The sequence below is a fragment of the Misgurnus anguillicaudatus genome, unplaced genomic scaffold (assembly GCF_027580225.2).
Source record: "Misgurnus anguillicaudatus unplaced genomic scaffold, ASM2758022v2 HiC_scaffold_26, whole genome shotgun sequence".
Lineage (NCBI taxonomy): Eukaryota > Metazoa > Chordata > Actinopteri > Cypriniformes > Cobitidae > Misgurnus > Misgurnus anguillicaudatus.
Window position 1 is genome coordinate 4,506,646 of NW_027395276.1, and position 16,611 is coordinate 4,523,256.

At 41.0% G+C, this 16,611-nt stretch overlaps 1 protein-coding gene across 1 annotated transcript in view; it reads right to left on the reverse strand.

Annotated features, from left to right (window-relative positions):
• The window catches only part of LOC129443205 (receptor-type tyrosine-protein phosphatase S-like), a 106,538-nt gene that overhangs the window by 80,801 nt on the left and 9,126 nt on the right, over window positions 1-16,611 (reverse strand). The window contains exon 2 of the mRNA XM_073864476.1: window positions 4,797-4,882. The gene's annotated coding sequence lies outside the window, so the exon portion shown is untranslated. The remainder of the gene's footprint in view (window positions 1-4,796; window positions 4,883-16,611) is intronic.

Here is a 16,611-nt window from a genome sequence, read left to right on the forward strand (position 1 = left end):
GATGGTTCTGTTGAAAATGTAAACAGGCTGTTGTAGACATACATTTGCATATAGCATATATATTATCCAAATCCATGCTGATTAGAGCATTAAAAACTTGAAAAATGTTACATTTAGGTAAATTCAGAACAGATAAAAATGTGTGATTAATTTGCGATTAATCGCGAGTTAACTCATGAAATCATGCGATTAATCGCGATTAAATATTTTAATCTATTGACAGCCTACAAAATAAATACTTGTATTATTAGTAAGCACAGGCTCTTTATTTCCACTTTTTAAATATTTTCTTTATTTTTATTGAAAGTAAATGCCTTTTCAATGTGATATAGGAAAGGGAAAAGAACAAGTTTGGCAAAAGACAGATTCATACCGGCGACACTGCGTCAAAAGCACTTTTTAAACTTTAGTGCTCAAAACAGACATGAGTGGGCAGAACTACAGTAGTGTGAAACAAAAGACCCTATTAACACTCAGTGCAAATGGACACTAGATGTGGGTGATACAGCCTCAAAATGATATCATGATATTTCAAGAATTTTTGCGGTAATGATATTTTTGACGGTATAGCCAAAATATTCCATCCAATGAGCCGTCACCGATTTGATTTTACATGCAAGTGCACTTTTTTGTTCACATAAACATCAACTAAATAGCATTAACATTAATTATGGCACATTTGGGGTTGTGAGACACATTTTTTGGAACTTTTAAAAAGTTTTTGGATTTAAATTAATTCAGTGAATCACTGTGATCACAAACACATGGAAGCAGACGTGAATGGATGTGTTTGTCTTACGTTATTGCGCTAGACAGAGGTTTTCGAGCTGTGACACTATCTCCTCCTCGGGTACCTTCACAGTCTGGTTGTACTCAACGGTGTTGCTGACATTCTGCTCTTGCTCTCAGGTGTTGTTGCAGTGCGCGTTAGGGAACATAAATGTGCCATACGTCATCGCGTTGCTATATCAACTATATTGCAAAACGATTTTTATGTAAAAACATTTATACCGGTATTATCATGGACGGTATGATATGGCACACCCCTTATGTACAAACCCTATTTGTGAATTCATTTAAATTTCTTAATTAAGTGCATTTTGTACTTTGGTTTCTTTGCAAGCCTTTATTAAAAGAACAGGTAACACTTTACAAAAAGGTAGTATTTGTTAACAATATTAAATAAATATTAAATATAAATATTAAATAAATAGGCTACTGAAAAAAATAGCTTTTTTCCACATATCGCCCAGCCCTTGCTTATGGCAACAAAATGATGAGTAAATCTGAGTCAACTGCACACACCGAAACTGAATCATCATCATCTGAAGAACAGAAGCCTGCGGTGTGGATAATCTTGGATTATTATATGATGAATGTTAAATAATATCAGTAAATCTTTTAAAAGCTTTTATCATTTGTGCTCTGATTATAGTAGTAATGCATATAAACAGACGTTTGTAAAGTTCCTCATCATGTACACTCAACTTTAACTCCAGCTCTTACAGATATGGATTTTTTACGAGAGGCCATTAATTATTGAAACACTTCCCAGGCATTGTGTGTTTTACTCCCTGGCCTTCACATTAATGCAGTTTAGACTGCTGTCTTCCTGAAGGGGGAAGAGGGTATTTTTCAACATCAACACAGACCACACCAATTCAGCGGAGGATTGTGAAACTTCTACGGCCAGAAGTCAATATTTGCTCGGGAGGAAATCGATTATTCTCATCCGAGGCTGCAGGTGCGAGAGGCGCTTCTGATATCAGTCTACTCAATGTTCAACTTTTTATTTCTCATGAAGAGGAAATGAGCGAACTGAAGTTTAAACTCCCTTTTTGTTTCAACACAATGTCTCAAATTCTTTCCGAAAATTCAAAAAAATTCAGAGACATTTAAGTCAATACAGTAATACTACAGACTAATAAACCAATCACTTGCTGTTGAATGTTTTTTATAAGCTACAATCTCTCTGCTCTTTAACAAAAAATGTATTATCTTAAATAGACTAAAAATAAAGTTAAATAAAAAAATAAGAACCAAAGCTAGAAGTATAGTTTAGTTTTATGTGAAGATCTGCGTATGCACACCGCCTGGTTGTTTTTGCTTTAATATTTGTATTGTGTTTTTCAGAAGCAATATGGTCCTGAAGGTTGTGCTGTATCGTGAATAAGTCACAGCTGAAGGGCTCGCATTGACTCAGCACAGCCTCTTGTACATTATTGCTTATTGCAGACTATTACACAAGACTACATAAAGTGCATTTGTGCAAACAGCATTTAGAAACAACAACAATAAAGACAAAAAACAAATGCAAAGAGGCACAGTCTGATCTCTTGGCCATTGTCTGATCAGCAGTGCTTGTTCTTAAAGGGATAGTTCACTAAAATATTAAAACCTCCTCTACATGGTGAACCTTGTACCGGGTCCAAAATTACTTATTATGACTTAATATAAAATATTTCTTTAATTTGTAATGGTCTGTCATGGACCCAGTACCACATTTGAGATACAGTTTGAAAGCTTAGAACCTCTACTTTCTGCAGATATGCATCACTTTGACATATATTTTACTGTAAAAAAGTTATTTACACTAATTTACACTATAACCCTTCCCCCCAAATTTTTGTTTATGATTTAATATTCACATATTTCATAATTTTCAAATATGATAAACATGGGCACGTCTTATATCAAATGAAAGGAATAAGGCTACATCGTTATTTTTGTTCTATTATCAACACATATCCAAAAATCGTTGAATGAATAATGAGGTAAAAAATCGTCTTTTGTAAATGTACGTCAAACTTGAGTGTGAACTGCCTCAGATATCACAGATAGCCACACCATCTTTTCTCTTAGGTCCTACTCTAAAAAATGAGTCCATTCACAGCATTTTCTTTGGTTGTGTGCATGAATAATCCCTTGCGAAAATTCGCCAAAGTTCACATTTTTCAACTCGGGCGTCAGCCGCAAATTCAGGTAAAATGCACAAAAAGCACAAAAAGCACCATTCGTGCGTACCGCGCCAGATGCTCAATTTGGGTCATTCACGCGAACTAGACGCGCACCGCGCTAAACACCTCATTCGCGCCGCAAGACCTCCAGACGCGTGTCAATGCGTCTTCACATTGACTCTACTGCGGCTGGTGTAAATGCAGCATAAGAGGTTACAGCCATCGGAGATACATATGACCGCCTTCTTTTGGACAAACACAATCATCCTACACTGATACTCTCTGGTGAACGCGCATTGGCCGCTACCGTAAGCTGGTTATTTACAAAGTTTTGAATATGAATATTTTCCCTGTAATCACATTGATTACGCCTTGGACCCAATCCCATTTCTTCCCCTTACCCCAACCCCTCCATTAAGTGCGTTCACATGAAGGGCTAGGGATGTCCCAATTCTCTTTTAGTTGGAGGGGTAGGGAAAGGGCCAGGTAGCTCTTCAAATGAAGATTTTTCAGGACCTCACTTTAAACAATGGAATAAGAAAAAGGTTTTAATGACAAATAATCATTTGTTTTATGTTACATTCAATCTTGTGCTCATATTTAAGGTCATGAAATTAAAAGAAACATTTGCTAAGTTTGCTAACATATCGCGTTAAATGTAATAAAGTAGCTGTAAGTGGACTGGCCATCTGAAGGCAATCCCATTCCGGAGGTGGCACACCGGGGAAAACTCCCTGCCGCGATTGTGTCTTAATACCCCGATCTGATCGCTTTCTGGTGGCAGCACATTGGGAAAAACTCCCGGTGCTTCAGATTGCCAGTCCACTACAGCCGATTGCGAACAGAGCGGAGAAACCGGATCGTTAATAGACGGAGGGGGAGATCACTCAGAATCGGCAACAGAGGTGTGTGCTGCTTTTGGCGAAAAAGTCCAGGGTCATATTTTGGTTTTAACCCACTAAACCTATGACTACAGGTGACCCCAGCATGATAAACCTTGCATCTACGTTGATGTAGGACGTTGTCGTAGTGGTGCCCCATTTCTTAGACGTAGTCATAGGGGTATAAAATAGAATTGGGATTGGGCCTCATTAACCCCCTGGAGCTGTATGGATTACTCCTGTGAAGGATTTTTGGGCTTCAAAATGTCCAGCCCTGTTTACCTCCATTTCAAAGCTTTTTTTAATATTTGGTAAACTTTCCCTTTAAATCTCATTTGATTTAAAGAATAAATGTATGAATATAATTTTGTGCAAACTTCCATCCACCAGCGCTCCTGTTTCTCTTCTGTGATCCGTTAAACCTCTGACTGTTGCGTGTCGACTCTCAGCGATTATGTTTAGACCGAAGCGCAGCTCGCATCTCAGCATTACCGCTGTTATCCTGACAGATGTTGTGGGTCGTTCAACAAACACAGTCAAACAACGGATCATCTAACAGCAGTTACAGACCGGCGTGCTTATGGACCGTACAGCATCTGTTAAGTGCACCATTGACAGCTTAACAGTGCACACTGAACAATTAGCTCCATACAGACTCAGAAAATCCCATTTTGAGCTTCACAATTCAGAGGTGTTGGCAAACCCATGCAAATGTGCAAGTAAAATGCAGACTGCGTGTGCACTGTCAGTCACCGAAGATAAACTGCAGAACGAATGCATAGATTTACATAAATCTTCCAAAATTAAGTTTATTTCCTTCATTCGAGGAATTCTCTAAACAAACGTTTGCATCTGACACACATTTCTTTTTTACCCGACTGTCATTTCTTGTCAAACATCAATAAAATGACTAAACTGAGGCACTTCCAAAAATAGAGAGAATTTAAGAATAACTCACCACTGTTTATTTCTTTTCTTTATTCTCTATATCTTTTTGAGCTTCATGTCCTGGTTTTCATAATCCTCAGCGGTCTGAACCGGTTCCTGCAATCAGAAACAACACAAGGATTTAAATGAACAAATATCTGTGTATTGCACTGAATCTCTAATAATGCAATAACCCTCCCTGTGTTATGCATAACAACATCCATCAAGTGTTTTAAAATCACTGTAAAGCACGGCTTATTGCTTTTTGAAATTTTTATCATTCCATAAACATGGCAAGGCTTCAAAAAAAGTATATTATTGATAAAAACTGTTGACAAACCAAAAACAGAATAAACAATAAATGTAATATTTTACAGATTAAATTTGTTAACTGCATGTCAGATTTGTTAATCGCACGTTTAATGTCATAATCGCAAGAAGGCATAAAATTATGCAATATAACGTAAATAAAAACAATAATGGACAAATTTAGTAGTTCACCCATCGACCACATTTGAACATGTCTGCGTTAGTTTAATGCAATAGATGATTATTTTATTTTCACTTCATTGTGGACTGTACTGGTGTTATGAGCTCTGTCTGTGTACCCTGTCTTGTACTCTTATTTTGAAGTCATGTCTGTGTCATCCATGTCTGTAGTTCTTTGTAGTTCTTTTGTTCATTGGTCTGTGTGATGATTGTTCCCCAGGTGTGTCTTGTTTTCCCTGATTACTCTGTGTATTTAAGCCTAGTGTTTCCAGTGTCTGATGTCGATCGTTGTTCAATGTTATGGTGTTTTTTCCGTGTTCCTGTCTTGTTGGATTACCTGCCATGTTTTTGTTTGTTTATTGTCATTTTTAATAAAACCACACTGCATTTGGATCCGCTCCTGTCTTACCTGGATTTACCCGTAACAGAACGATCGACCACTCAGGATCCAGCAGCAAGTCCTCGTTCCCGTGTTTTTCCAAGTTTCCTGGTGTGTTCCCTGTGTCCTCATGCTCCGTGTCGGCGATATCCGTGTGCAAGTTTCACCCCCCACCACGGATGAAGAATGGTGGAACGCACTCGCCGACCTGACTTCCCTCCGGCAACAGGGGAGACCTGTGCGCTGTTTTGCCCAGACTTTCTGGTCTTTTTCGCTGGGCCTGGACCTCTGTGACTCGGAACTTAAAAACTATTTCAATGAATGTCTCGATGAACCCGTGCCGCAGCAAGAGGTGGACGGGTTGCAAACACTCGATTTCTGGGGCTTCGTCGGTTACATGCACAACCGTGGCCGATGGAATTTGTGGGAGTTCCCCGCCGAAAGACCCGCAGAGACTGTTACATCACTCGAGCCAGTCATCATGAAACCAACGCATTGCTCACGTCATCGGCGGCGGAGGAAGAGACCCAAGGCTGAGCGAGCTACTGTTAGCACGGACGCTATTCTCCCAAGTTCTGTTTCCCCTGTGTCAGTGCCCGTGCTTAAGATGGCCGCCACTTCATCCCACTCCATGCCTCAGTTCGCTGTTGTTAAACCTGCCCCAGTTTTCGAGTTTGCCACAATCATACCAGCTCCGATATGTCAGAATGCCACCATCATCACTGTACCCGTTGTTAAAGGTGCAGTAGGAACACCCGCACCCATTCTCGAGATGGCTCCCATACCCGAACCAACTCATAGAATGACTGCAACACCCACTCCACTTCACCAAACTGCTTTGATGAACTCTCCAGCACTGCCAAAAATCCGACAGTTAATCACCAGTCTGATGGATGTACCATTGGTATCCGTACGGGTGGCCGGGGTGCCCCGTCCTGTGGTTTTCAGCTCCGTGGTGCATAATAAGTCTGAGGTATGTTCTCTGCACTCAGTAATTTCCATATTTGGCATGGCTTTGTGGAGTGTGTGGTCCGCGTACTGCTCTTCTGTCTCCTATGATGCTTTCCAGGTATCCATTGAGTCATCTGAGCCCATTGAGTCCTCTGAGCCGAGTGAATCTCCCGAGTCCTCTGAGCCGAGTGAATCTCCCGAGTCCTCTGAGCCGAGTGAATCTCCCGAGTCCTCTGAGCCGAGTGAATCTCCCGAGTCCTCTGAGCCGAGTGAATCTCCCGAGTCCTCTGAGCCGAGTGAATCTCCCGAGTCCCCTGAGCCGAGTGAGTCTCCCGATTCCCCTGAGCCGAGTGAGTCTCCCGATTCCCCTGAGCCGAGTGAGTCTCCCGATTCCCCTGAGCCGAGTGAGTCTTCTGATTCCCCTGAGCCGAGTGAGTCTTCTGATTCCCCTGAGCCGAGTGAGTCTTCTGATTCTTCTGAGCCGAGTGAGTCATCTGAGCCGAGTGAGTCATCTGAGCCGAGTGAGTCATCTGAGCCGAGTGAGTCATCTGAGCCGAGTGAGTCATCTGAGCCGAGTGAGTCATCTGAGCCGAGTGAGTCATCTGAGCCGAGTGAGTCATCTGAGCCGAGTGAGTCATCTGAGCCGAGTGAGTCATCTGAGCCGAGTGAGTCATCTGAGCCGAGTGAGTCATCTGAGCCGAGTGAGTCATCTGAGCCGAGTGAGTCATCTGAGCCGAGTGAGTCATCTGAGCCGAGTGAGTCATCTGAGCCCCATTGGTCAGCTAGTGTGGTCACCGCGATGCCCCAGAGACTCTTTGTCGTCACCAAGACTATGGCCAGTGCTGAACTCTCTGCATGTCCCAAGATGACTGTCCCCAAGCTCTTTGCCCTCACTGTCTGGTCTGAGATGTCTATATTTGAACTTACTGCCCTGTCTAATCAGGCCCAGAGGGCCTCTCTCTGTTCTCCTGTACCCAGGTTCCTGATACCACCAGCACCACCCTGGTATCCAGTCCCTCTCTGGTCTCCGGCTCCGCCCTGGCTTCCCGCCCTGCCGGCTCCGCCCTGGCTTCCCGCCCTGCCGGCTCCGCCCTGGGTTCCCGCCCTGCCGGCTCCACCCTGGGTTCCCGCTCTGCCGGCTCCGCCCTGGTTGCCAGTTCTGCCGGCTCCTCCTTGGTCCCTGTCTCCGCCCGCGGCTCCTCCTTGGTCCCAGCCTCCGCCCGCGGCTCCTCCTTGGTCCCAGCCTCCGCCCGCGGCTCCGCCCTGGCTCCAGCCTCCGCCCGCGGCTCCGCCCTGGCTCCAGCCTCCGCCCGCGGCTCCGCCCTGGCTCCAGCCTCCGCCCGCGGCTCCGCCCTGGCTCCAGCCTCCGCCCGCGGCTCCGCCCTGGCTCCAGCCTCCGCCCGCGGCTCCGCCCTGGCTCCAGCCTCCGCCCGCGGCTCCGCCCTGGCTCCAGCCTCCGCCCGCGGCTCCGCCCTGGCTCCAGCCTCCGCCCGCGGCTCCGCCCTGGCTCCAGCCTCCGCCCGCGGCTCCGCCATGGCTCCAGCCTCCGCCCGCGGCTCCGCCTTGGTCCCTGTCTTTGCCTACGGCTCCGCCCTGGCCCTTGGACTTTCATGGCCTTGGCCCACCATCCCTCCCCCGGGTCCACCTCCATGCCACCGCCCTCCTAGACTGTTGTACTTTGGGGTTTTCTGGGGGGCGTCTGGAAGCCGCCCTTTGAGGGGGGGCTATGTTATGAGCTCTGTCTGTGTACCCTGTCTTGTACTCTTATTTTGAAGTCATGTCTGTGTCATCCATGTCTGTAGTTCTTTGTAGTTCTTTTGTTCATTGGTCTGTGTGATGATTGTTCCCCAGGTGTGTCTTGTTTTCCCTGATTACTCTGTGTATTTAAGCCTAGTGTTTCCAGTGTCTGATGTCGATCGTTGTTCAATGTTATGGTGTTTTTTCCGTGTTCCTGTCTTGTTGGATTACCTGCCATGTTTTTGTTTGTTTATTGTCATTTTTAATAAAACCACACTGCATTTGGATCCGCTCCTGTCTTACCTGGATTTACCCGTAACAACTGGCATGTATAATGTGTACATAAATATTACTTAATTCAGTAACTACTTAACTACTATTTCGTTATTGTCTTATTTTTTATTGTCTTTATCCTAACCAAGCAAATTTTTGCAAACAAATCTTTACCACTGCTGGAGGTACCTGACCGTCCAGATAAAATGAGGGCATGGCGCGAAGGAGTGGAGGCGTTAGGGGAGAGGGACTGGATGCGGCGTAGACATAATGGCTTGTGTAATAAAACATTTCTGACTATTAAAAATAAAATAAAGGACTAATCAGTTTTGCAGTGGCACCAATGTGACTGCTTAAAAAAAATGAGTCGCACCTGCAAAAAATATGGTCACAAAATGTATTTGTCACAGTCTAAAGCATGAATCAGGGTATGACATCAGAGCCATCTGCTCTTGAATCACTCTCACTGTACAGTACTTTGATGTTCAATGCTGAACACGCCACATAAAACACATATATTATTTTTGTGATTGTATTTGGTAGAGTTGCAAAATTCAGGGAATTGCATAATCCAGGTGGATGCTGCACATTGGTGGTGGTTGAAAAGAATCCCTCTTTCATATGTAAAAATGTAATATAAATGTAAAAAATTATTATTATTATTATTATTAAAACTTTCCATGAAAATTACTTGGAGGTATATGGAAATTGTAGCAGACAGATGAAGATCAGATGTTGAGGAAGCTAATGGTTGTATGTCAGGGTTTCCCCCAGCACATTTCAGTTAAGGCGGCCCTCCTAAGCTTGGAAACCCTACCGCCTTAACTAGGTCCTCCAAAAAAAAATCACTGCACAAAAGGCCGTCAAGTGCATCTCGGAGAATAGCGCGTATGCGCATCACACCACAAGCGGGGTCCGCCGTGGCCACACGGCAGAAATTTGAAAGACGTGGTCCGGACCGTCACTGTCTTGAGGATAACTAGCCAGTTGATAAAACATCTCGGAGAATAGCGCGGACGCGCTTCACACTGCCGAAGATGAGATAAGACATGGTCCGTCATGTCTGGAGGATAGCCAGTTGATAAAACGCGTGTCTGTAAGAACTAGGGGTGTAACGATTCATCGTGCAAATGCGCGTTTTCTCAATGAATGAATTTGAATGAATTACGGTGAAATCCAGGCACATCCGAACACCAGGGGGCGCTCCCGTGCAGAAACTCCCTTTGTGCCACACAAGAAGTAGCATTACAAACGCTATTCCAGGAAATGTCTACACATGAATATTTATACGCTGTTCTTCAAATTGTTTCAGGTATTTTCATGATAATAAAGAATATTTTGAATGATTTTGTTTAACGAGTGTTGCTTTTTTAAATGCACATTATAAACGACTCCGACTCATAATGATTTTAGATTGATAAGGACTTCCTACTGACCAAATGCCGTAATACAGGCACAAGCTGTGCATAAAACAAAGAATCGCAGCCTTGCGATTCAGAATCGATTTCAGACAGGCATTTTTAATGAGGACCGCGATTGAATCGTGATTGAATCGTTACATCCCTAGTAAGAACTGTAAGTGCACTTATGTTTTGGGGTTATTTAAGCCTGATATTGTATTAGTCTATAGTTCTTGCAATTTTAAAGTAAGTTAGCTTGTGATTTTGTTGTTTGAGCAACCTGCTAGCTAGGTTTCACGTGCCTGTTGATTAGATATAATTGTTGAGCGCTCTTGCTCACGTTATTTATGTGCATTATTTACATGCTACAGTAGTTACACTCCTTTAAGATAAATGTAATTAATAGTGGAAAATAATCAATTTTTACCATTTTTGCGCTATCTATTATCGTTCGCCATCAACATCTGCTTTAGTTTGTGTTTATTAACACTTTAGTTTCACTTCATCACGCAGCTAGTCCCGTTAGAGGTAAAAACATTTAATTCATTAATAATCTAGTATGTGTTCATTTTTTGTCATAGTTTCTTCAAAATAAAGTTTGAGTGTTTTAAGTAAAAATATTTTAATTTTCATCATGATGCATACACCCCACCCCTTTGATTGTCACGCCCTTGGCCCTGCCCACATGCCCAACCCTACCACCTTAACTAACACATTTTCTGCGGGAAACCCTGTATGTGATGCAGTTTGTAAAAATCACCCAAAAATTGCTAATAATTTTCTTTTTCCAACTTGGAATATTTGCTAAATTCGCAAGCTTTGGAACCCTAGTATTTGGCCCAACACACAGGCTGAATCCCAAACCGCCTACTTCCATACTATATAGTATGCAAAGTAGCGCTTTTTACATACTATATAGTATGGAAGTAGGCGGTTTGGGATTCAGCCACACTTTTAAAGTCAACATGCCCAGAAACATAAATGATGAATTTTTTTAAAAATTGTATGATTTCGAACATTACTGCGGTGCTGTCTGTCTGTAAAGATCCAAGCTGGACTTCTCCATTTATCCTCTTTCGATCTAAAACCATTCATCTTTGGTGCATCAAGGCGTATCCTGTTGCCTTGTCAACCACCACTTCCTTTCTCTCTTTCTCTGTTTCGCATCTCATCACTGTGTGCGTGGAATACACAGCTTAGATCGGAGGCTGCTGGGAATACGGTTTCTATGGCAACCATCCAAACCAGCCAGTAGAAAAGATTCTTGCTGAGCTGTGATGCTGTGACATGTGCTGTGGTCGTCTGAGGTAAAACCCCAACAGATGTTCATCAACAATCTCTGCAGAAACGTCCAGATCATTTCATATATGCTAATATGCTGTCTTTTAATTTAATGTCTCACATAAATCCACACACACTCGCTCTCTCCTTACATAATAAAATCATTTACACTCAAATCTTAACATATGCCACGTTCAAAAAAAGCATCTGCCCTCAGTTTGTTAATGCAAACCATATTAGCGTCTCTCAAAACCCACGACTCTTCGCCGGACCTACAGTACGTACAGTAAAGCCTCATCACAGACCTAATGTTGTTTACAGTCTGTAAAGCCTCTAATAGTGAGGTTTGTGGTTAGGGGTTAAGCCGTGGTTGGAGTCGGGCCACAGCTGCCAGCTGCTGAGGGTCAGAACATCTGTAGAGCAACAGACTGAAGGTCAGCGGGCAGGCAAACGCTTGCGGTTCACACAAGCCGATTATAGTATGTGATGGCACCAGATTGCTCTGATGATCAATGCAGATGTGCGTTACAATGACACCGAGCAACAAACCAGCTTTAGCTTCTGACCTCATGCTTCACATACGCTACAAACACGCAAGCTTCTACAGTACTTGTTGTCCTTAAGCCGGGTGCATGCTGTACAACTTGCATTTTTAGACTAAAGGATTTCGGTAAGATGCTGGTTGTGTAACTAGGATTGTCAGTCAAAGGTTTGGAGACATCTCTACTCATCATTATTACTTTTACTACTGGACTGTCATTATAATTTTGTGTTTAGTAAAATAACAGTTAAGTCATCCAAACTATGAAAGTCGAAGAATAACAAATGTTAAACAAATTTAAATCCATTTCATAGGGATCCAGCAAAATGTCACGCTTATTTTAAACAAATCATTAACAAAAGATTTATGTTAGATAGCCGTGCTTTGTTATGCACTTTTTCCTGTCATGCTGTTGTCAATCATCGTGCTGTCTCACTTTGCACTTCTCTGTACTGTAGTGCGCACTGAAGCAAGCAGACATGCATTCGTGCCGGATGACCAAAATGCTGCTTTTTGTTGCATAAGCGCTACTCCAAGTGTCTTAAGGACTAGTAATGAATAGTTGGTGTTTTGTGTGGAAATAGAAGATCAGATTATTATCCGTATAGCCAAGACTCATTAATGTGGCGGAATGTAAATATAACTCAGCTATCGGATCAAAGAAGTATCCAGGTGTAAAAATACCTGCTGGAATGTGAAAGAAAAGGTGAAAATATAACTTATTCAATTCAAGAAATTGCCAAAATAATTGGGAAAATTAAAAAATGTACGATTGTTCGGTATTGGGACTGTTTTTTTTTTATTGGGCTGAGTTTATTTTTTTCTGCTTCTGCCAACATTTTTTCTTTCGGTGCATACTTTACAGGAAAACAAAAATATTTTTAAAAATTTGATTTCAGCTAAGTACATCCAGAATTTTCGGTATGGGTTTCGGCTCAGAATTTTAATTTCAGTGCATCACTACCATCTTATATTTTAGATCCTTCAACAGTATTGTTACTTGTTAATATTAAAAAGTTAATAATTTTTATAGAGACCGGGCACAACGCGTCATAACCTGAAAACCATACCCACCAGGGGGAAAACAATCCATCTCCATTGACTTTGTATTGCGTAAGGCTGCCTCCTTGTCATTTCTGGCTTATAACAAAAAGCAGAATAATGCCTAAAAGCTGCTGTGTGACAGGGTGTACAGCTAACAAGCCAAAAAAAAAACAGAAACAAGTTTTCATAAGCTGTCCACCCCCAAAAAACGAGCGTTTAAAGACACGAAAGTGGATACAGGCATTGTTTCATAGTACTAATATTATTAGAACTACACCCACTGGAAGGAAACGTAATCAGCGATCCACTTTTGTGTCTTTAAACGCTATTTATTGAGGGTCGGCGGCTTTTTAAATGACTTTTTTAAATACTCACCTGAGATGCATATCCATCATTTTTCAGACAATCACATGTTTTTTTTTAAATGTCTGAGCTCTTCCAATTTTTATAGTGTATGAATATGGGGTCCACCTCCTTCAAGCCCAAAGATTGTGCATCCATCCTTCACAAAAGTAATCAAAACAGCTCCAAAGGTAATAAACAAATGCCTTTTGCAGTTTTGTCTTAGAAATATCCATATTTAAAACTTTACAAACGAAAATAACTAGCTTCCAGTTAGACTGCCATCTTAGACACGATTACTCTCAGAAGGCCTTAGTTTATCCTCCTGGAGCTGTTTGGATGACTTTTGTGTAGGATGAATGCACAATCTTTGGGCTTGGAGCCGGTGGACCCCATATTCATACATAATAAAAATTAGAAGAGCTAGAAAAAAAAAACATGATAAAAATGATGGACATTTGCATCTCAGATGGCTTAAGGGTGAGTAAATCATAAGTTTATTATCATTTTTGGCCAAACTAACCATTTAATTGTGATTTTAGCAAGTGACTATATGGATATCTTTCCTCATTCAAGTAGAAAGGACATTAGTCTTGCATGACTGAATACTGCCTGAAGGCTTTGCAAACATGGCCGTCTAGTGGCGAGACTTCCCTAAAAGGTCTGTGGTATGTCCATAATTTTATAGCACACATCTCCTAGGACTTTTTTTCCATAGCCACAGCAAATTCTGCTGCTTATGCTATCTGTATTATGTTATGCTATCTGTCCATTTTTCTGTGTTTTTCACTGCTTCTATTAATGTAAAGCTGCTTTGAAACAATTACCAATTGTGAAAAGTGCTATATAAATAAAACTGAATTATACCTTGTCCCAATCCTCAAACTATTGTGGTCATTTTTACAATTTAGTTCATTAAATACCTTTCCTCCTGATATAAAATGAAATAATTTGACAAAAGTGTTCTTTAACGCAGAGTCAAACCACAGCAGGCTAAAACTGAAAGTAGTCCAGAGCTGAAATTTGCTTCGCTGTCTTCCTCTCTCACATGCTGAAAATCTAACCGTCCCCCAGACAAAGCATCAATCTCACAGCATAAGAGAGCTTGAGTCAGACGCTGACTGCTGGTAAATGTACTGAGCTTTCTGTTGGATACTTTGGCAGGTTCCAAGGGGACAGATGGTGCTACACTGCATACATGAAACACGCCGGAAAACAAAGCTGACAAAACACACCATACTGTAGATGGAAAGAGAAGAACGTAGGCAGGTGAAAGATTTAAATTTAGTGACTGAACCCATGTCAATGGATAATGCACTTTTTGGTTTTACAGGTTTTGGTGAAAAGCATTTCATTTGTTATCAATGTTAAATATGCAGTAGAAAGTAAAACTGTATTTTTAGGCATAGATGAATTATAAGAGTTGTGTACATGGTGATGACATATCTTTAGCCTCAAACACAATTGTTTCTTCCTTCTTATGTAAACCTTGTGCATGCAAAACAACACTGGAAAACAGACCAATCTCAATATAACACCATGACGTTACAGTCGAGATGTATACCACAACATTAAATTAAACATTAAATTAGTTACAATGATGTTACAATGATAAAAACAAAGTTGTGACTGGTGAGTTAGCACTATATGCTAGTTAATGCTATATGCTAATGGTATATGCTAGCGTTTAGGCTAAAGTTCTAATATTGACATTACAGTTACCCTTTACAGGTCCGTACTGAAAAAACACAAACTTACCCCTCAGAAACATCCATTAACAATCTCCTAACAATTAATTATTCCTCAAAATCTGTATTTTCATCTAATACAGACTTAAACAAGATCTGTTTACACACACACAGAGCTACTGAAGGAGCTGCTCTGTGAAACAGCCAATCAAAGCAGAGTTCAACATTATTATTCATGACCCTTCCAAATAAGGTAATAACAACCATTTTCATTATAGAGAGAAATCCTAGGGTTGGACAACTCTAAAACTGTTTTGGATAATTTTTGCACTTAATAAAGTTACATACCTTCTGTTTAGATGTCAGAGAACAATTTAACATACTGTATCAATGCATTTTTTGGCACCTTTTATATGCATTATATATATATACCTTGCCATCTAGACATCAGCATCAGCTGAACAGTCCTGGAAAATAAGTTTCATATTGGATGCATGTGTACACCAGCATGACTTTTAAAACAACAATCATAAGCCTCTTATTTAAAGAATGATCAAATAATTCTAGCTTTAGACAGATCTATAGACTGAATATCACAGCATCATGAGGTAAGACTATCTGATATCGTGCTGAATCTCCTAAAGCATAAAACATCATGCAGGTGGATGAACACACTCCTGATTCAGCACCAAACCTGCAGAAACACAGGACTGTAAAAAAACATTAAATCTAATGCTATGAGTGATTATATTTTATTACCACGGTCATGTAGTACAATTACACATAAATAACAATCATGCCCACTGGCCTGTAAACTATGGGTCAGATTTACTAACAGCTTGCACAAGGGCAAACGCCTCCTTTGCTGTTTAAAACTACTGTTAGGAAGACACGCAGTAAAAAATGAAAGCTGAAAAGGCGTGGACACAGAGTTTCCCTTTCAGGCGCTAAAATTATAGGAGAAGAAATTCAATGAATCACGCACTGCAAAATATAAAAGTAATCTCTATATATATAAACTACACTCCAAGCTTACTCCCCAAACCTGTGCGTAACATACCATAAAACGCTTTTCACATCCTTAGCGGGTAAAAATGCCTATATGCAATTCAATGTTAAGTTTTAATAAATTGTTCTTACATTTTTAAGTTTATTGTATTTATTTGATTTCACATGCCTTTGATTAAAAATAGTTTAACCATTAACTCTTTCCTCGCCATTGACGAGTATCTCGTCAATTAAGAGAAAAATGTTTCCCTGGCAATGACAAGTTTTTACAGCAATCCATATTTCTGCTATTATCCAGTAGGTGATGCTCTAACCCATCTTATAAAACACTGAAGCATCCGATGATTCAAAAACAGTAAAAACTCTGTGTATGTTTTGATCATCGCTCTATATCTGATCTCTAAAAAAAAAACTCCTTTACAAAAAAGCAATTATTTCAGCTTTTTGGAAAAATCTTCCCATATTTAAGAGATGATAAAAACTGAAGAAATGAAGATAGGATGAAACGTTTTATTTCTTTTTTGTTTGTTTGTTTGAAAGCAGACGGTCTGTTCTTTCATTTAAAGGTGCAGTGTGTGAATTTTAGCAGCATCTAGCGGTGAGGTTGCGAATTGCAACCAATGGCTTTGTCCACTGCTCACCCCTTGCTTTTGAAACACATTGAGAAGCTACGGTAGCTGTCACCGGACAAACACATCATCGTCGGTGACAAC